The 21,172-nt window shown below is 50.3% G+C and overlaps 1 pseudogene; it reads right to left on the bottom strand.

The window, feature by feature from the left end:
• LOC135050311 (interferon-induced GTP-binding protein Mx-like) overlaps positions 1 to 21,172 on the bottom strand; it is a 105,260-nt pseudogene that overhangs the window by 21,306 nt on the left and 62,782 nt on the right.

Below are 21,172 nucleotides of genomic sequence, written 5' to 3' on the forward strand. Positions count from 1 at the left end.
GAATTTTTCCATGGCACCCCCAGGCCTACAGTTTCTTATTGGGAAATTCTGAAAAAAATATTAAAATAAGAATTTACTTACCGATAATTCTATTTCTCGTAGTCCGTAGTGGATGCTGGGAACTCCGTAAGGACCATGGGGAATAGCGGCTCCGCAGGAGACTGGGCACATCTAAAGAAAGCTTTAGGACTATCTGGTGTGCACTGGCTCCTCCCCCTATGACCCTCCTCCAAGCCTCAGTTAGGATACTGTGCCCGGACGAGCGTACACAATAAGGAAGGATTTTGAATCCCGGGTAAGACTCATACCAGCCACACCAATCACACCGTATAACTTGTGATCTGAACCCAGTTAACAGTATGATAACAGATGAGCCTCTAGAAAAGATGGCTCACTACGACAATAACCCGATTTAGTTAACAATAACTATGTACAAGTATTGCAGACAATCCGCACTTGGGATGGGCGCCCAGCATCCACTACGGACTACGAGAAATAGAATTATCGGTAAGTAAATTCTTATTTTCTCTGAGGTCCTCCTCAGCCAGGGTATTAAATTTGTAGAAATTAGCAAACGTGTTTGCCCCTGACCAAGTAGCTGCTCAGCAAAGTTGTAAAGCCGAGACCCCTCGGGCAGCCGCCCAAGATGAGCCCACCTTCCTTGTGGAATGGGCTTTTACAGATTTTGGTTGTGGCAGGCCTGCCACAGAATGTGCAAGCTGAATTGTACTACAAATCCAACGAGCAATAGTCTGCTTAAAAGCAGGAGCACCCAGCTTGTTTGGTGCATACATGATAAACAGCGAGTCAGATTTTCTGACTCCAGCCGTCCTGGAAACATATATTTTCAGGGCCCTGACTACGTCCAGCAACTTGGAGTCCTCCAAGTCCCTAGTAGCCGCAGGTACCACAATAGGGTGGTTCACATGAAAAACTGCTACCACCTTAGGAAGGAATTGGGAACGAGTCCTCAATTCCGCCTTATCCATATAAAATACAGATAAGAGCTTTTGACAAAGCCGGCAATTCTGATACACGCCTGGCCGACGCCAAGGCTCACAGCATGAACACTTTCCACGTGAGGTATTATAGCTCCACGGATTTAAGTGGCTCAACTCAATGCTACTTCAGGAAATCCAACACTACGTTGAGATCCCACGGTGCCACTGGAGGCACACACGGGGGCTGACTATGCAGCACTCCCTTAACAAAAATCTGAACTTCAGGCAGTGAAGCCAGTTCTATTTTGGAAGAAAATCGATAGAGCCGAAATCAGGACCTTAATGGAACCCAATTTTAGGCCCATAGTCACCTCTGACTTGTAGGAAGTGCAGAAATTGACCTAGCTGAAATTCCTCCTTTGGGGCCGTACTGGTCTCACAGCACGCAACATATTTTCACCATATGCGGTGATAATGGTTTGCGTTCACTTCTGTCCCAGCTTTAAATAGCGTAGGGATAACTTCCTCCGGAATGCCTTTTTCCTTCAGGATCCGGCGTTCAACCGCCATGCCGTCAAATGCAGTCGCGGTAAGTCTTGGAACAGACAGGACCCCTGCTTCAGCAGGTCCTGTCTGAGCTGCAGAGGCCATGGGTCCTCTGAGATCATTTCTTGGAGTTCTGGGTACCAAGCTCTTCTTGGCCCCCCGGAACAATGAGTATAGTTCTTATTCCTCTCCTTCTTATTATTCTCATTACCCTGGGTATGAGAGGCAGAGAAGGGAACACATACACCGACTGGTACACCCACGGTGTTACCAGAGCGTCCACAGCTATCGCCTGAGGGTCCCTTGACCTGGCGCAATATCTTTGTAGCTTTTTGTTGAGGCGGGACGCCCTCCTGTCCACCTGTGGCCTTTCCCCACGGTGTACAATCATTTGGAAAACTTCTGGATGAAGTCCCCACTCTCCCGGGTGGAGGTTATATCTGCTGAGAAAGTCTGCTTCTCAGTTGTCCACTCCAGGAATGAACACTGCTGACAGTGCTAACACATGATTTTCCGCCCATCGGCGAATCCTTGTGGCTTCTGTCATCGCCATCCTGCTTCTTGTGCCGCCCTGACGGTTTACATGAGCGACCGCCGTGATGTTGTCTGACTGGATCAGCACCGGCCGGTGTTGAAGCATGGGTCTAGCCTGACTTAGGGCATTGTAAATGGCCCATAGTTCCAGAACATTTATGTGTAGGGAAGTCTCCTGACTTTTCCATAGGCCTTGGAAGTTTCTTCCCTGTGTGACTGCCCCCCAGCCTATGTCACAACTGAGGGCCTGAGCTGACGGGAGGCAGCCTCAGTTGTAGGGACTGTCACAACTGAGGGCCTGAGCTGACGGGAGGCAGCCTCAGTTGTAGGGGCTGAGGTGTAATGGAACCTGGCAGGTTGTATCAGACCCCTAGACATGTAGAAGAATTGCCCGAAGGCGTGACCACGACAACCAGGAATAAAAGTCAATGATGTTTATTTATGACAACTCCGCAACACAGCAGCAGTAAAAGAAAACGTAAAAGTCAGCAAAGAATAAATACAGTTCCTGGGTACTACAGGATGGCAGGAGCCACAGGGCACTGGTAGTGTGAGACAGTTCTTATAATCTTCTAGATGGAAAGTCCTTACCAGGCCCGACTGTAGCAATGGAGATAACCCAGGATTGTGCCAGCTGGTGTTCCAGGAAAAGCTGGGTTGCTGAAGATAAAACGGCTGCTGTGGATTCTGGCTGGAACCAGACTGTTGTTAGCACGGAGTGGATACTGGCTGGAACCAGTTAAATAATAAATGAACTTGGGAGCGATGAAATATGAACTGAAATGTAGAACTTGAGAGCGGAGAAATAATAATACCGGTGGAGAGTGGTAAAGTGTAGAAAGGACACCGGCCCTTTAAGAGAAGCTGTACTCTGCTGGAAGCTGAGCTGGAAGCAGGTAATGTTGTAGCTGGAAACAGATGAATCCACAATGGATTGGAGAGTCAGGCTACACCGCAGGTGGAATGCTGGTGCGGGTCTCTATGGTGGAAGTCTTGAGACAGGAGCTGGAACCTGGAAGACAATCACAGGAGAGAGACAAACAGGAACTAGGTTTGACAACCAAAGCACTGACGCCTTCCTTGCTCAGGCACAGTGTATTTATACCTGCAGCAAGGAAGGGATTGGCTAGGCAATTATGCAGATTAACAATACTGACAACAGATTGGAGGAAATGATCAGCTGACAGAATCCAAGATGGCTGCGCCCATGCAGACACTTGGAGGGAAGTTTGGTCTGTAATCCATGTGGTAATGAAAACAGTAATGGCGGCGCCGGCCACTGGAGACAGGAGACGCCAGGCTGACAAGTGCACATCCAACCACGCGGACACAGCGGAGGCCGCGGCTGACGTCATGCCAGATGTAATAAGGCGTTACTGTGACAGCGTCTCAGAGAGACAAGAGAGGATGCAGGAATGTGAACATTAGGATAACAGATGGGATCCGGTCCTGGAGCGCTGAGCCAGCCTTAGGAGGCATCTGATGGGTAAGAAATGGCGTCCAGATACCCGGATCGTGACAGCACCCCCCCCCCCCCTTTAGGAGTGGCCCCAGGACACTTCTTTGGCTTTTGAGGAAACTTGGAATGGAATCTCCGGACCAAGGCAGGAGCATGGACATCAGAAGCATTGGTCCATGAACGTTCCTCAGGGCCGTAACCCTTCCAGTCAATAAGATACTGTAGTTGACCGTAACGGTGACGTGAGTCCAGGATCTTGGCCACTTCATACTCAACGCCTCGTTGAGTTTGGACTTTCGGAGTTGGAGGAAGTGAGGAATGAAACCGATTCAAGATCAGCGGTTTCAACAGGGAAACATGGAATGTCCTGGGTATTTTTAAGAAGGGAGGCAACTGAAGTCTGTAAGCAACAGGATTGATGACTTGTTCAATCTTGAAAGGACCGATATAGCGAGGTGCAAACTTCATACTGGGAACTCTTAACCTCAGATTCTTCGTGGATAACCATACCCGATCACCCACCTTGAGAGCAGGAACTGCTCGACGCTTCTTATCCGCAAACTTCTTGTACCTGAACGATGCCTTGAGCAGAGCTGATCGTACGCTCTTCCAGATATTGGCAAACTGATGCAAGGTGATATCCACTGCGGGAACAGAAGTTGCTGGAAGCGGTTGGAACTCAGGGACTTTAGGGTGGAATCCAAAGTTAGTGAAGAATGGTGTTGAAGCAGATGAAGAATGATACTGGTTGTTATGACAGAACTCGGCCCAGGGAAGTAATTGAACCCAGTCATCTTGAGAGGAGGACACATAGATGCGGAGGAAGGCCTCCAAGTCCTGATTCACCCTCTCGGTTTGACCATTGGTCTGAGGATGGTAAGCCGTGGAAAACTTTAGCTTGACTTGAAGGACTTGACATAAACTTCGCCAGAATTTGGCTGTGAATTGAACTCCTCGATCTGAGATAATTTCTTCAGGAAGACCGTGGAGTCGGAAGATCTCTTGTATGAATACTTGAGCCAACTTGGAAGCTGACGGAAGACCGGTGAGAGGAATGAAGTGTGCCATCTTGGTGAACCGGTCAACTACCACCCAGATGGTAATGAACTTGTTGCACATGGGTAAATCTGTAATAAAATCCATCGACAAATGGGTCCAAGGTCGACGGGGAACAGATAGTGGAACCAGTTGCCCCGCAGGCGACTGGCGGGATACCTTATGTTGAGCACACTTTGGGCAAGATGCAATAAACTCCAAGACGTCCTTTTTCAGAGTTGGCCACCAATAGGACCTAGAGATAACCTCCAGGGTTTTTTGGATACCTGTATGTCCGGCAAAACGGGAAGCATGGGCCCAATGCATGAGCTTCTTCCTTAGCATCGGTTTCACAAAACTTTTCCCTGATGGGGGCGTAGAGTCCATCCCTACCGTGGAGAATGCCAACGGATTTATAATAGGATGCTTGTCTGAAGACTCTGACTCATTTTCTTGCTCCCATGAGCGGGAAAGGGCATCGGCCTTGCGATTCTGAGAGCCCGGACAGAACTGGAGTTTAAAGTCGAACCTGGAAAAGAAAAGTGCCCATCTGGCCTGACGAGGGTTGAGACATTGTGCGCCTTTCAGATATAAAAGGTTCTTGTGGTCTGTAAGTATGGTGATTGAATGAGAAGCTCCCTCCAACAGATACCTCCACTCTTCTAGAGCGAGCTTGATGGCTAGCAACTCCTGGTCGCCAATGGCATAGTTGCGCTCAGCTGGGGAGAACTTCCGGGAGAAGAAACTGCAAGGGTGTAAATGGCCATCTTTAGCCCTCTGAGATAACACCGCTCCTACTCCAACGGAGGAGGCATCCACCTCTAAGATGAAAGGAGAGTCGATGTCAGGCTGTTTCAGAACAGGCGCAGAGATGAACCTTTGTTTTAAAAGATGAAATGCTTGCATGGCTTCTTCAGACCACTTGGACGGGTTAGCACCCTTCTTAGTGAAAGCAGTAATAGGCGCCACAATGGTGGAAAAGTCTCGTATAAACTTTCGGTAATAGTTGGCGAACCCCAAGAACCTCTGGACCCCTTTGAGGGTTAAGGGTATCGGCCAATTTTGGATTGCTTGTAGTTTCTCAGGATCCATCTCTAGTCCGGAACCGGACACAATGTACCCTAGAAACGGAATGGACTTGACTTCAAAGACGCATTTCTCTAATTTGCAATAGAGATGATTGACACGGAGACGGGACAGAACCTCTTTAACCCAAAAACGATGTTCCTCTAAATCGTTGGCAAAAATGAGGATATCGTCTAGATAGACCACGACATGACGGTATAGAATGTCTCTGAAGATCTCATTGACAAAATGCTGGAAGACAGCTGGAGCATTGCTCAATCCGAAGGGCATGACGAGGTACTCATAATGTCCGTCACGGGTGTTAAAGGCGGTCTTCCACTCGTCACCCTCACGGATCCGGATGAGATTGTATGCACCTCTCAAGTCCAGCTTTGTAAAGATGGTAGCTCCGCTAACTCTGTCAAAGAGCTCAGTAATCAGGGGTAAAGGATAACGGTTCTTGATGGTAATGTCGTTCAAACCTCTGTAGTCGATGCACGGCCGCAGACCACCATCTTTCTTCTTTACAAAAAAGAAGCCTGCGCCGGCTGGAGAAGAAGAAGGTCGAATGAACCCCTTTGCTAGGTTCTCTTTAATGTATTCCTCCATAGAATGCGTCTCAGGCAGAGACAACGGATAAGTTCGGCCTCGAGGTGGAACCTTCCCTGGAACGAGATCAATCGGGCAGTCCCATTCTCTATGAGGAGGAAGGATATCAGCTGAAGCTTTACTGAACACATCCGTGAAATCTTGATATGGAGGAGGTGGAACATCAGACGACCTGGGGGAGGAAGAACAGACAGGCAATACTTTAAACAAACATGTCTCAGCACAGGAGGAACCCCATGCCAGGATTTGCGTAGTCGTCCAATCAATTGTAGGATTGTGAAGACGGAGCCATGGAAGGCCCAGGACCACAGGATGTGTGGCTCTTGGAATCACTAAAAAAGAAATAAGTTCGGAATGAAGAACTCCCACTCTCAGACGAACTGGTAGAGTCCTTAAAGAAATAACTGCATCAAAAATTTTGCTGCCATCCACGGCAGTTAAAGAAATGGACGAAGGAAGTCTCTCGGTGGGTAGAGACCACCGTTTAACATAGGCTTCGGTAATAAAGTTCCCAGCTGCTCCGGAATCAAGGAGGGCAATGACGTTCCGATAACATTGAGCAACTTGAAGCGAGACTGGGAGATTACAATCTTGAGGAGATGGAGAGGAGATCATTACTCCTAGCCGGCCCTCTCCTTGGCGAGCTAGGGTCTGGAGTCCTGGACGTTTGGGACAGGCATTAATGGTGTGAGACGGAGCTGCACAATAAAGACAGAGAGACTTGGAGAGGCGTCTTCGGCGCTCAGCAGGAGTTAAACGGGAACGACCAATTTGGCTGGACTCATCTTTAGATGGTGACAGTTGGCGAGGAGGAGGAGCAGAAGATTTTGGAGCAGATGATCTTACACGCTCAGTTGCTCTCTCTCTGAAACGTAAATCAACTTTCGTGCAGAGTGAGATTAGCTCATCTAACTTGGAAGGTAAGTCTCTGGTAGCTAACTCATCTTTAATACTCTCAGATAAGCCATGCCAGAATGCAGCATACAGGGCCTCGTCGTTCCATGCCAGTTCGGATGCCAGGATCTGGAACTGTATAAGATATTGTCCTACAGTACGTGATCCCTGGCGCAAACGGAGAATCTCAGATGAAGCTGAAGTTACCCGGCCTGGCTCGTCGAAGATACGCCTGAATGTTGACACGAATGTAGTGTAGGAGGATAGCAGGGTGTCGGACCTCTCCCATAACGGTGATGCCCAATCAAGGGCTGAGCCACTGAGAAGAGAGATAATGTAGGCAATTTTTGTACGGTCACTGGGAAAATTGCTAGGTTGTAGCTCAAACTGAATCTCACACTGGTTGAGAAATCCCCTGCAGAATCTTGGAGATCCGTCAAATTTTGCTGGCGTTGGAAGATGAAGACGTGGAGCAGAAATGGGTAAGGTGGGTGGGGTTATAGCTGGAGTCACTGTGGTTGACGCACCAGACGCGCCTGATCCACGGAGAGTTGTCTGAATCCCATCCAGCCGAGTAGAGAGATCCTGGAGACAGCGGATGATGTGGCCCTGTGCAGCCTCCTGATGTTCTAGTCGGGCTGCCAGTTCTTGCATCGGCCTGGCCGCTTGATCCTGATCTCCGGCTGGATTCATTAGGTCAGTGCTTACTGTCACAACTGAGGGCCTGAGCTGACGGGAGGCAGCCTCAGTTGTAGGGACTGTCACAACTGAGGGCCTGAGCTGACGGGAGGCAGCCTCAGTTGTAGGGGCTGAGGTGTAATGGAACCTGGCAGGTTGTATCAGACCCCTAGACATGTAGAAGAATTGCCCGAAGGCATGACCACGACAACCAGGAATAAAAGTCAATGATGTTTATTTATGACAACTCCGCAACACAGCAGCAGTAAAAGAAAACGTAAAAGTCAGCAAAGAATAAATACAGTTCCTGGGTACTACAGGATGGCAGGAGCCACAGGGCACTGGTAGTGTGAGACAGTTCTTATAATCTTCTAGATGGAAAGTCCTTACCAGGCCCGACTGTAGCAATGGAGATAACCCAGGATTGTGCCAGCTGGTGTTCCAGGAAAAGCTGGGTTGCTGAAGATAAAACGGCTGCTGTGGATTCTGGCTGGAACCAGACTGTTGTTAGCACGGAGTGGATACTGGCTGGAACCAGTTAAATAATAAATGAACTTGGGAGCGATGAAATATGAACTGAAATGTAGAACTTGAGAGCGGAGAAATAATAATACCGGTGGAGAGTGGTAAAGTGTAGAAAGGACACCGGCCCTTTAAGAGAAGCTGTACTCTGCTGGAAGCTGAGCTGGAAGCAGGTAATGTTGTAGCTGGAAACAGATGAATCCACAATGGATTGGAGAGTCAGGCTACACCGCAGGTGGAATGCTGGTGCGGGTCTCCATGGTGGAAGTCTTGAGACAGGAGCTGGAACCTGGAAGACAATCACAGGAGAGAGACAAACAGGAACTAGGTTTGACAACCAAAGCACTGACGCCTTCCTTGCTCAGGCACAGTGTATTTATACCTGCAGCAAGGAAGGGATTGGCTAGGCAATTATGCAGATTAACAATACTGACAACAGATTGGAGGAAATGATCAGCTGACAGAATCCAAGATGGCTGCGCCCATGCAGACACTTGGAGGGAAGTTTGGTTTGTAATCCATGTGGTAATGAAAACAGTAATGGCGGCGCCGGCCACTGGAGACAGGAGACGCCAGGCTGACAAGTGCACATCCAACCACGCGGACACAGCGGAGGCCGCGGCTGACGTCATGCCAGATGTAATAAGGCGTTACTGTGACAGCGTCTCAGAGAGACAAGAGAGGATGCAGGAATGTGAACATTAGGATAACAGATGGGATCCGGTCCTGGAGCGCTGAGCCAGCCTTAGGAGGCATCTGATGGGTAAGAAATGGCGTCCAGATACCCGGATCGTGACAGCCTATGAGCACTCTGCAGTCACCACCACAGCGACACCCTGGCCCTTGGAGACAGGGTTATCCGCCGATGCATCTGAGGATGCGACCCGGACCACTTGTCCAACAGATCCCTTGCATGGGAATTGACGAATGGAAATTCTTCGTAAGAAGCTACCATCTTTTCCAAGGCTCGCGTGCATTGATGCACCGATACCTGTATTTGTATTAGGAGGTCTCCGTCTAGAGACGCCAACTCCTTGGACTTCTCCTCCGGGAGAAACCCATTTTAACCTGTTCTGTGTCCAGAACCATATCCAGGAACAGTAGACGCGTCGTAGGAACCAGCTGCGACTTTGGAATATTCAGAATCCAGCCGTGCTGTTGTAGCACTTCCCGAGATAGTGCTACTCCGACGAACAACTGCTCCCTGGGCCTCGCCTTTATAAGGAGATCGTCCAAGTACGGGATAAGTACTTCGGCCATTACCTTGGTAAATACCCTCAGTGCCGGGGACAGACCAACGGCAACGTCTGGAATTGGTAATGACAATCCTGTACCACAATTTTGAGGTACACCTGGTGAAGAGGGTAAATAAGGACATGCAGGTAAGTATCCTTGATGTCCAGTGATACCCTGAAATTTTCCAGGCTTGCAATAATCGCCCTGAGCGATTCCATTTTGAACTTGAACCTTCGTATATAAGTGTTCAAAGATTTCAATTTTAGAATGGGTCTCACCGAACCGTCTGGTTTCGGTACCACAACATTTTGGAATAGTAACCCTGGCCTTGTTTAAGGAGGGGTACCTTGATTTCACCTGCTGGAAGTACAGCTTGTGAATTTCCGCCAGTACTACCTTTCCGAGGGCAGCAGGCAAGGCTGATGTGAAGGCAACGGCGAGGGGGAGTCGTCTCGAACTCCAGCCTGTATCCCTGTGATACTACTTGTAGAACCTAGGGATCCACCTGTGGGCAAGCCCACTGGTCCCTGCAGTTCCCGAGACGCGCCCCCACCGCACCTGTCTCCACCTGTGGAGCCCCAGCGTCATGCGGTGGACTCAGAGGAAGCGAGGGAAGAGATTTGATCCTGGGAACTGGCTGACTGGTGCAGGTTTTTCCTTCTTCCCTTGTCTCTGTGTCGAAAGGAAGCGCCTTTGACCCGCTTGCTTTTCTGAAGCCGAAAGGACTGTACCTGAAAATACGGTGCTTTCTTAGGCTTTTGTGAGGAAACCTGAGGTAAAAATTTTTATTCCCAGCTGTTGCTGTGGATACGAGGTCCCAGAGACCATCCCCAAACAATTCCTCACCCTTATAAGGCAGAATCTCATGTGCCTTTTAAATGCAGCATCACCTGTCCACTGCCAGGTTTCTAATACCCTCCTGGCAGAATGGACATTGCATTAATTCTGGATGCCAGCCGGCAAATATCCCTCTGTGCATCCTTTATATATATATGACAACGTCTTAAATATGCTCAATGTTAGCAAAACATTATCCTTGTCTTAGCTATTATCTGACAGGGTATCAGACCACGCTGCAGCAGCACTATTTATGCTGAGGTAATAGCAGGCTTCAGTGTATAACCTGAGTGTGTAATTACAGACTTCAGGATCGCCTCCTGCTTTTTATCAGCAGGTTCCTTCAAGGTGGCCGTATCCTAAGACGGTAGTGTCACCTTTTGACAAACGTGTGAGCGCCTTATCCACCCCAAGGGATATCTCCCCACGTGACCTATCCTCTGGCGGGAAAGGGTACGCCATCAGTAACTTTTTAGAAATCACCAGTTTCTTATCGGGGGAAACCACGCTTCTTTTCACACTTCATTCATTCATCTGATGGGGGAACAAAACACTGGCTGCTTTTTCTCCCCAAAAATAAAACCCTTTTTATGTGGTACTCGGGTTCATGTCAGAAAATGCGTAACACATTTTTAATTTCCGAAATCATGTAACGGATGTTCCTAGTGGATTGTGTATATGTCTCAACCTCGTCGACACTGGAGTCAGACTCCGTGTCGACATCTGTGTCTGCCATCTGAGGTAACGGGTGTTGTTTGAGCCCCTGATGGCCTTTGAGACGCCTGGGCAGGCGCGGACTGAGCAGCCGGCTGTCCCACAGCTGTTACGTCATCCAGCCTTTTATGTAAGGAGTTGACACTGTCGGTTAATATCTTCCACTTATCCATCCACTCTGGTGTCGGTCCCACAGGGGGCGACATCCCATTTATCGGCCTCCGCTCCGCCTCCAACATGTCGACACAGCCGTACCGACACACAGCACACACACAGGGAATGCTCTGATAGAGGACAGGACCCCACTAGCCCTTTGGGGAGACAGAGGGAGAGTATGCCAGCACACACCAGAGCGCTATATATATATGTATATATATATATATATATATACAGGGATAACCTTATATAAGTGTTTTTCCCTTTATAGCTGCTGTATTGTTATACTGCGCCTAATTAGTGCCCCCCTCTCTTTTTTAACCCCTTTCTGTAGTGTAGTAACTGCAGGGGAGAGCCAGGGAGCTTCCCTCCAACGGAGCTGTGAGAGAAAATGGCGCCAGTGTGCTGAGGAGATAGGCTCCGCCCCCTTCTCGGCAGCCTTTCTCCCGCTTTTTGTGAAAATCTGGCAGGGGTTAAAATTCATCCATATAGCCCAGGAGCTATATGTGATGTATTTTTAGCCAGCCAAGGTGTTTCTATTGCTGCTCAGGGCGCCCCCCCCTAGCGCCCTGCACCCTCAGTGACCGGAGTGTGAAGTGTGCTGAGAAGCAATGGCGCACAGCTGCAGTGCTGTGCGCTACCTTGTGGAAGACAGGATGTCTTCTGCCGCCGATTTGCCGGACTCTTCTTGCTTCTGGCTCTGTAAGGGGGCCGGCGGCGCGGCTCCGGGACCGAGCTCCAGAGCTGGGCCTGTGAGCTGTCCCTCTGGAGCTAATGGTGTCCAGTAGCCAAGAAGCCCAATCCACTCTGCACGCAGGTGAGTTCGCTTCTTCTCCCCTTAGTCCCTCGATGCAGTGAGCCTGTTGCCAGCAGGTCTCACTGAAAATAAAAAACCTAAACTAAAACTTTCACTAAGAAGCTCAGGAGAGCCCCTAGTGTGCACCCTTCTCGTTCGGGCACAAAAATCTAACTGAGGCTTGGAGGAGGGTCATAGGGGGAGGAGCCAGTGCACACCAGATAGTCCTAAAGCTTTCTTTAGATGTGCCCAGTCTCTTGCGGAGCCGCTATTCCCCATGGTCCTTACGGAGTTCCCAGCATCCACTAGGACGTCAGAGAAATTAAGTAAATTGTGTTCAGATGTTATCCTTGGGGCACAATATTAAATGGAGGCACTATAGTGTGGCATAATATGACCTGGGGCACTGTAATGTGGCATAATATGAACTGGGGCACTATAAGGTGGCATAATATGAACTGGGGCACTGTAATGTGACATAATATGAACTTGGGCACTGTAATGTGGCATAATATGAACTGGGGCACTGTAGTGTGGCATAATATGAACTGGGGCACTTTACTGTGGCATAATGTGAACTGGGGCACTGTAATGTGGCATAATGTGAACTGGGGCACTATACTGTGGCATAATATGAACTGGGGCACTATACTGTGGCATAATGTGAACTGGGGCACTATACTGTGGCATAATGTGAACTGGGGCACTGTACTGTGGCATAATATGAACCGGGGCACTGTAATGTGGCATAATATTAACTGGGACACTGTAGTGTGGCATACTATAAACTTGGGCACTATAATGTGGCATAATATGAACTGGGGCACTATAGTGTGGCATAATATGAACTGGGGCACTATACTGTGGCATAATATGAACTGGGGCACTATAGTGTGGCATAATATGAACTGGGGCACTATAGTGTGGCATAATATGAACTGGGGCACTGTAGTGTGGCATAATATGAACTGGGGCACTATAGTGTGGCATAATATGAACTGGGGCACTATAGTGTGGCATAATATGAACTGGGGCACTGTAATGTGGCATAATATGAACTGGGGCACTATAGTGTGGCATAATATGAACTGGGGCACTGTAATGTGGCATAATATTAACTGGGGCACTATAGTGTGGCATAATATAAACTTGGGCACTATAATGTGGCATAATATGAACTGGGGCACTATAGTGTGGCATAATATGAACTGGGGCACTATAGTGTGGCATAATATGAACTGGGGCACTATAGTGTGGCATAATATGAACTGGGGCACTGTAATGTGGCATAATATGAACTGGGGCACTGTAATGTGGCATAATATGAACTGAGGCACTGTAACGTGGCATAATATGAACTGATGCACTGTAACGTGGCATAATATGAACTGGAGACACTATATGGGTTATTCTGACCTGATCGTAGCTGTGCTAAATTTAGCACAGCTACGATCACTGGCACAGACATGCGGGAGAACGCCCAGCACTGGGCTAGTCCACCCCGCATGTCTGTCCCGGCCCCACCGCACAAGTACAAAAGCATCGCCGCTTTTGTACTTGAAGAGTAACTCCCGGCCAACGCAGCTCCTGCGGCTGGCCGGGAGTTACTTGTCGCTGCCAGGGTCGCAGCGGCTGCGTGTAACGTCACGCAGCCGCTGCGGCCCGCACGGTCCGGGGGAAGGGTGGGGGGGTGTTATGGGAGCGTTGAGGCTTGTTATGGGAGTATTGGGGCGTGTTTTGGGAGTGTCGGGGGGGTGTAATGGGAGTGTCGGGGGGTGTTATGGGAGTGTCGGGGGGTGTTATAGGAGTGTCAGGGGGGTGTTATGGGTGTGTCGGGGGAAGGGGGGGTGTTATGGGAGCGTCTGGGCTTGTTATGGGAGTGTTGGGGCGTGTTATGGGAGTGTCAAGGGGTGTTATGGGAGTGTTGGGGGGCGTTATGGGAGTGTCAGGAGCGTGTTAGGGGAGTGCCAGGGGAGGAGTGTTATGGGAGTGTCGGGGGGGTGGGGGTGTTATGGGAGCGTCGGGGCGTGTTATGGGAGTGTCGGGGGGGGGGGGTTATGGGAGTGTCGGGGGCATGTTATGGGAGTGTCGGAGGGTGTTAGAGGAGTGTCTGGGGGTGTTATGGGAGTGTTTGGGCGTGTTATGGGAGTGTTGGGGCGTGTTATGGGAGTGTCGGAGGGTGTTGGAGGAGTGTCGGGGGGCATGTTAGGGGAGAGTCGGGGGGCATGTTAGGGGAGTGTCGGAGGGTGTTAGAGGAGTGTCGGGGGGTGTTATGGGAGTGTTGGGGCGTGTCATGGGGCGTGTTATGGGAGTGTTGAAGGTGTGTTATGGGAGTGTCGGGGGGAGGAGTGTAATGGGAGCGAGTTATGGGAGTGTCGGGGGGGAGGAGTGTAATGGGAGCGAGTTATGGGAGTGTTGGGGGCGTGTTATGGGAGCGTCGGGGCTTGCTATGGGAGTGTTGGGGCGTGTTATGGGAGTGTTTGGGCGTGTTATGGGAGTGTTGGGGCGTGTTATGGGAGTGTCGGAGGGTGTTGGAGGAGTGTCGGGGGGGTGGTATGGGAGCGTCGGGGCTTGTTATGGGAGTGTCATGGGGCATGTTATGGGAGTGTTGGGGGGAGTGTCTGGGGCATGTTATGGGAGTGTCGGAGTGTAATGGGAGTGTTGGGGGTGTGTTATGGGAGTGTCGGGGGGAGGAGTGTAATGGGAGTGTTGTGGGCTTGTTATGGGAGTGTCAAGGGGCATGTTGTGGGAGTGTTGGGGGTGTGTCGGGTGGTATGGGAGCGTCGGGGCTTGTTATGGGAGTGTTGGGGCGTGTTATGGGAGTGTCGGGGGGTTGGTATGGGAGCGTCGGGGCTTGTTATGGAAGTGTTGGGGCGTGTTATGGGAGTGTCATGGGGCATGTTATGGGAGTGTTGGGGGAGTGTTATGGGAGTGTCGGGGCGTGTTATGGGAGTGTCGGGGGTGTGTTATGGGAGTGTCGGGGGCGTGTTATCGGAGTATCGGGAGCATGTTAGGGGAGTGTTGGGAGCATGTTAGGGGAGTGTCGGGGCGTGTTATAGGAGTGTTGGGGGCGTGCTATAGGAGTATTGGGGGCGTGTTATGGGAGTGTCTGGGGCATGTCAAGGGAGTGTCGGGGGCGTGTTATGGGAGTGTCGGGGGCGTGTTATGGGAGTGTCGGGGGCGTGTTATGGGAGTGCCAGGGGAGGAGTGTTATGGGAGTGTCGGGGGGGGGATGGGGTGTTATGGGAGCGTAGGGGCGTGTTATGGGAGTGTCGGGGGGGGGGGGGGTGTTATGGGAGTGTCGGAGGGTGTTAGGGTAGTGTTGGGGGGCATGTTAGGGGAGAGTCGGGGACATGTTATGGGAGTGTTGGGGCGTGTTATGGTAGTGTCATGGGGCATGTTATGGGAGTGTTGGAGGTGCGTTATGGGAGTGTCGAGGGGGAGTGTAATGGGAGTGTTGGGGGCGTGTTATGGGAGTGTCGGGGGTGGTATGGGAGCATCGGGGCTTGTTATGGGAGTGTTGGGGCGTGTTATGGGAGTGTCATGGGGCATGTTATGGGAGTGTTGGGGGGAGTGTCTGGGGCGTGTTATGGGAGTGTCGGAGTGTAATGGAAGTGTTGGGGGTGTGTTATGGGAGTGTCGGGGGGAGGAGTTTAATGGGAGTGTTGGGGGCGTGTTATGGGAGTGTCATGGGGCATGTTGTGGGAGTGTTGGAGGTGTGTCGGGTGGTATGGGAGCGTCGGGGCTTGTTATGGGAGTGATGGGGCGTGTTATGGGAGCGTCGGGGGGGGGGGGGGGGGGTATGGGAGCGTCGGGGCTTGTTATGGGAGTGTTGGGGCGTGTTATGGGAGTGTCATGGGGCATGTTATAGGGGTGTCGGAGGAGTGTTATGGGAGTGTCGGGGGCGTGTTATGGGAGTGTCGGGGGGTGTTATGGGAGTGCCTGGGGCGTGTTATGGGAGTGCCGGGGGCATGTTATGGGAGTGTCGAGGGCGTGTTATGGGAGTGTCGAAGGCGTATTATGGGAGTGTCTAGGGCGTATTATGGGAGTGTCTGGCGTATTATGGGAGTGTCTGGCGTATTATGGGAGTGTCGGGGACGTGTAATGGGAGTGTTGGGGGCATGTTATGGGAGTGTCGGGGTCGTGTTATGGGAGTGTCGAGGGCGTATTATGGGAGTGTCGGGGGGTGTCATGGGATTGTTGGGGCGTGTTATGGGAGTGTGGGGCGTGTTATGTGAGTGTCGGGGGCGTGTAATGGGAGTGTTGGGGGCATGTTATGGCAGTGTTGGGGGTATGTTATGGGATTGTCGGGCGTGTTATGGGAGTGTGGGGGCATGTTATGGCAGTGTTGGGGGCATGTTATGGGAGTATCGGGGTCGTGTTATGGGAGTGTCATGGGGTATGTTATGAGAGTGTTGGAGGCTTGTTATGGGAGTGTGTTATGGGAGTGTCATGGGGTATGTTATGAGAGTGTTGGGGGCTTGTTATGGGAGTGTGTTATGGGAGTGTCATGGGGTATGCTATGGGGGTGTTATGTGAGTGTCGGAGGGAGTGCCAGGGGAGTGTCGGGGGGGGAGTGTTATGGGAGTGCCAGGGGAGTGTTATGGGAGTGTCGGGGGTATGTGTGTGTGTGTGTGTGTGTAATGGGAGTGTTGGGGGCGTGTTATGGGAGTGCCGGGGCGTGTTATGGGAGTGTCGGGGCGTGTTATGGGAGTGTTGGGGGCGTGTTATGGGAGTGTCGGCGTGTTATGGGAGTGTTGGGGGCGTGTTATGGGAGTGTCGGGGTGTGCTATGGGAGTGTCGGGGCGTGTTATAGGAGTGTTGGGGGCGTGTTATGGTAGTGTCGGGGGCATGTTAGGGGAGTGTCGGGACGTGTTATGGGAGTGTTGGGGCGTGTTATAGGAGTGTTGTGGGCGTGTTATGGGAGTGTCGGAGGCATGTTAGGGGAGTGTCGGGGCGTGTTATGGGAGTATCGGGGGCGTGTTATGGGAGTGTCGGGGGCGTGTTAGGGGAGTATCGGGAGCATGTTAGGGGAGTGTCGGGAGCATGTTAGGGGAGTGTCAGGGCGTGTTATAGGAGTGTTGGGGGAGTGTTATGGGAGTGTCTGGGGCATGTTAGTGGAGTGACGGGGCGTGTTATGGGAGTTTCGGGGGCGTGTTATGGGAGTGTCGGGGGGGTGTTATGGGAGTGTCGGGACATGTTAGGGGAGTGTTGGGAGCATGTTAGGGGAGTGTCGGGGCGTGTTATAGGAGTGTCTGGGGCATGTTATGGGAGTGTCGGGGGCGTGTTATGGGAGTGTTGGGGGCGTGTTATGGGAGTGTCGGGGGCGTGTTATGGGAGTGTCGGGAGCATGTTAGGGGAGTGTCGGGAGCATGCTAGGGGAGTGTCGGGAGCATGCTAGGGGAGTGTCGGGAGCATGCTAGGGGAGTGTTGGGGCGTGTTATAGGAGTGTCGGGGGCGTGTTATGGGAGTATCAGGAGCGTATTATGGAAGTGTAATGGGGCATGTTAGGGGAGTGTCGGGAGCATGTTAAGGGAGTGTTGGGGCGTGTTATGGGAGTGTCGGGGGCGTGTTATAGGAGTGTCGGAGGCATGTTAGGGGAGTGTCAAGGGGCATGTTATGGGAGTGTTGGGGGCGTGTTATGGGAGTGTTGGGGGCGTGTTATGGGAGTGTTGGGGGCGTGTTATGGGAATGTCGGAGGCATGTTAGGGGAGTGTTGGGGGCGTGTTATGGGAGTGTCGGGAGCATGTGTAATAACTAGGTAAGTATTAGGTTTAAATATGTAGGTAAGTATACAGGTAAGTGCTTATGACATCTCTTTTCCCTTGGGACTCCCCGGTTCTTGATTCTTAACTGAGAGGCGAGTACAGGAGCTTCCACATAATTAACTACTTTTATAGCTCTAAATACCAGTTTATTTAGCAGACAGATTGCAATAGTGAACTTTGTGAAAGTTGAATAAACACTAACTTGTAAAAGAACAGTTACAGTATTGTAACAATGTATTTCACACTAAGGTCGATAAACTCATTTATTAAACTGCTTCCAGTTGTCTCGACTCCTTCGTTCTCCACTCAATGAGCGAATACCTGAATTTAGACATTTAAGCATATACAGTAGGCTATATGTGACCATAAATGTAATCTTACGTAACCCCCTTGAGGGTATATGAAACAGTATTACTTTATGCATATACTTTAACTTTACATTAATACTATACTACTAGCGTCTACGATTACCCCAAGACTGTCCACACAATACAGTTCGGTTGGGTACTATTTTGCCAGTGTCATTTAGAATACCCGTGTGATAAATGAAGAAACTGTTGGGGCTTTTCCAAATAAATCCAGTTTAAGTTATTGCTTATTAACACTTTAGTTCCTTCCTTTTAAGTCATTTTAATATACAATAGGATAATTTCTTATTCCGGACAGACTAGGATAGGATTAACAAATGTAGATAATGGTACGCTGTAGCTGTGGCTAGGGCTATCCAAGATGCTTCCACAGGACAAAGTTAGTCTGTATTGCTAATGCTGACTTTAACTGAGATGGGTAGTCTTAATGTCAGACTCTCTTCTCCCTTTCTCTTGCCTACTGTTGGTACCAAATTAATTATCCAAGAGATTATGGCACAGTACACTGATTTACCAAATCACTGCTGTTATAGATGAATTATCACAGGCAAATGGTTCCTGACAGAAATGCAGAACGCTGTAGACGGAGAGTATGTCATAGGCTCACTATGAAGTCTGTCTGCCTGTTTTTCCCTGCGCTGTTATATGAGATGGGTTTGCTATAGCATTTTATACACTGCAGTGTTAACTCTAGCTGATCTACTTAACAGTCAATGTAATAAGTGCACTTATTTATACTCTGGTCGGTGTTTGAAGGTGACTTGCTGGGAAAATATTGTTTCTACACTGCGGTATAGCGTTAACGCTGCTTTCAATATATCTCTCCAGTTGTCTGGGCAGTAACTGGCCTCCTGCAGCCTTATATGGCAAGCGGCTCCGCCTCACAATCTGCCTCTCTCAGTCTCTCAGCCTGCAGCTATCAAATTGGAGCAGGCCATTCCTCCGTACTGGACCTCGGTCGATGGGCTCTACATCTACTTGCCCTCTGGGGCGGATCAGTGACCCCTTACGCCCGACGTCATCAGGACTCCTGAGAGGGTCACAGCTCAAACTCTGCTCTCACTCACTGGCGCTGTCAGCTGTCCCCTCACAGCACAGTCAGTCTCCCACAGCGTTTACCTCAGGGCCCCTCTGCCCAACTCCCGCTCACTTTTCAACTGTCACTTGCTGTACCACCTGACACTGGTCATGTGATGTACATCTGACCCCCTAAGCAGCTGCAGAGGCTGCTGGGAAATGCTACCAGTCTCCACAATGACATACTGTATATAATTTATGTGCTGTAGCATGAGGAACAATGGGGGTCATTCCGAGTTGTTCGCTCGCAAGTGAATTTTAGCAGATTTGCTCATGCTAAGCCGCCGCCTACTGGGAGTGAATCTTAGCATCTTAAAATTGCGAACGATGTATTCGCAATATTGCGATTACACACCTCGTAGCAGTTTCTGAGTTGCTTCAGACTTACTCGGCATCTGCGATCATTTCACTGCTTGTCGTTCCTGGTTTGACGTCACAAACACACCCAGCGTTCGCCCAGACACTCCCCCGTTTCTCCGGCCACTCCTGCGTTTTTTCCGGAAACGGTAGCGTTTTTTCCCACACGCCCATAAAACGGCCTGTTTCCGCCCAGTAACACCCATTTCCTGTCAATCACATTACGATCGCCAGAACAATGAAAATGCCGTGAGTAAAATTCCTAAGTGCATAGCAAATTTACTTGGCGCAGTCGCAGTGCGGACATTGCGCATGCGCATTAAGCGGAAAATCGATGCGATGCGAAGATTTTTACCGAGCGAACAACTCAGAATGACCCCCAATGTCAGAAAGGATTACTCACATAGTGGGGTATTACACATGTTATGGGAGTGTCGGGGGGGGGGGGGGTGTTATAGTAGTGTCGGGGGCGTGTTATAGTAGTGTCAGGGGCGTGTTATGGGAGTGTCGGGGGCATGTTAGGGGAGTGTCATGGGTGTGTCAGTGACTGCATTCACAGACGCACAGTCGCAGGCATAGGAGGCCATGGTCAGTTGGAGACGCTGCAGCTGCCATAGTGCTGGGGAAAGTTCTGATGGTGCATCTGATGATGGCATATGGGGATGCACCAATTGCTATTACAGTATGTACAGACGTCTCATACCTTGCACGTTCGGCCACACGTATGTACATAAGGGAAGGAGTTTGCAGGCCACTGGTATAAAGTCACAGATGGGCGACAGCCAATAGAGGCTGCTGTGTGTGACTCAGGATCAGATGCAGCACTCGGCTGGCAGGAGGGGTCATTTTCCTGCAGACACCTCCTGCAGCATTACCATATTATTTGTATGGTATTGCATAGCCGCTTCCCCGCAGCTCTGCAATACCGTGCATACAGTATGTGAATTGGGCACATAATGTGCAGGCATTCTGCTGAACGGCAAAACAAAAAGAAAACTATCCAGCTGTAATGCCACACCTCTGCAATGGCCGATGCCACTTCCTGACAGGGAGGCTAAAGTACAGATTCACATTACAATCATTGGGCCTAATTCAGATCTGATCACAGCAGCAAATTTGTTAGCTAATGGGCAAAACCATGTGCACTGCAGGGGGGGCAGATATAACATGTGCAGAGAGAGTTAGATTTGGGGGGTTATATTGTTTCTGTGCAGGGTAAATACTGGCTGCTTTATTTTTACACTGCAATTTAGATTTCAGTTTGAATACACCCCACCCAAATCTGACTCTCTCTGCACATGTTACATCTGCCCCCCCCCCCCCCCCTGCAGTGCACATGGTTTTGCCCATTAGCTAACAAATTTGCTGCAGTGATCAGATCTGAATTAGGCCCATTGTGTAGTTTATCTGATTTGGGGGGTCATTCTGATCCGATTGCACGCTGCAGTTGTTCGCAGCGGTGCGATCGGATGAGAACTGCGCATGCGTCTGTGTCGCAAGGTGCCAGCGCATGCCAGACACCCAAACGCCATTGTTACCTAGCGATCGCCTCTGCCTGCTTGACAGGCAGAGGCGGTCGC

This window comes from Pseudophryne corroboree, chromosome 2, assembly GCF_028390025.1.
Source record: "Pseudophryne corroboree isolate aPseCor3 chromosome 2, aPseCor3.hap2, whole genome shotgun sequence".
In the NCBI taxonomy this organism is placed as follows: domain Eukaryota; kingdom Metazoa; phylum Chordata; class Amphibia; order Anura; family Myobatrachidae; genus Pseudophryne; species Pseudophryne corroboree.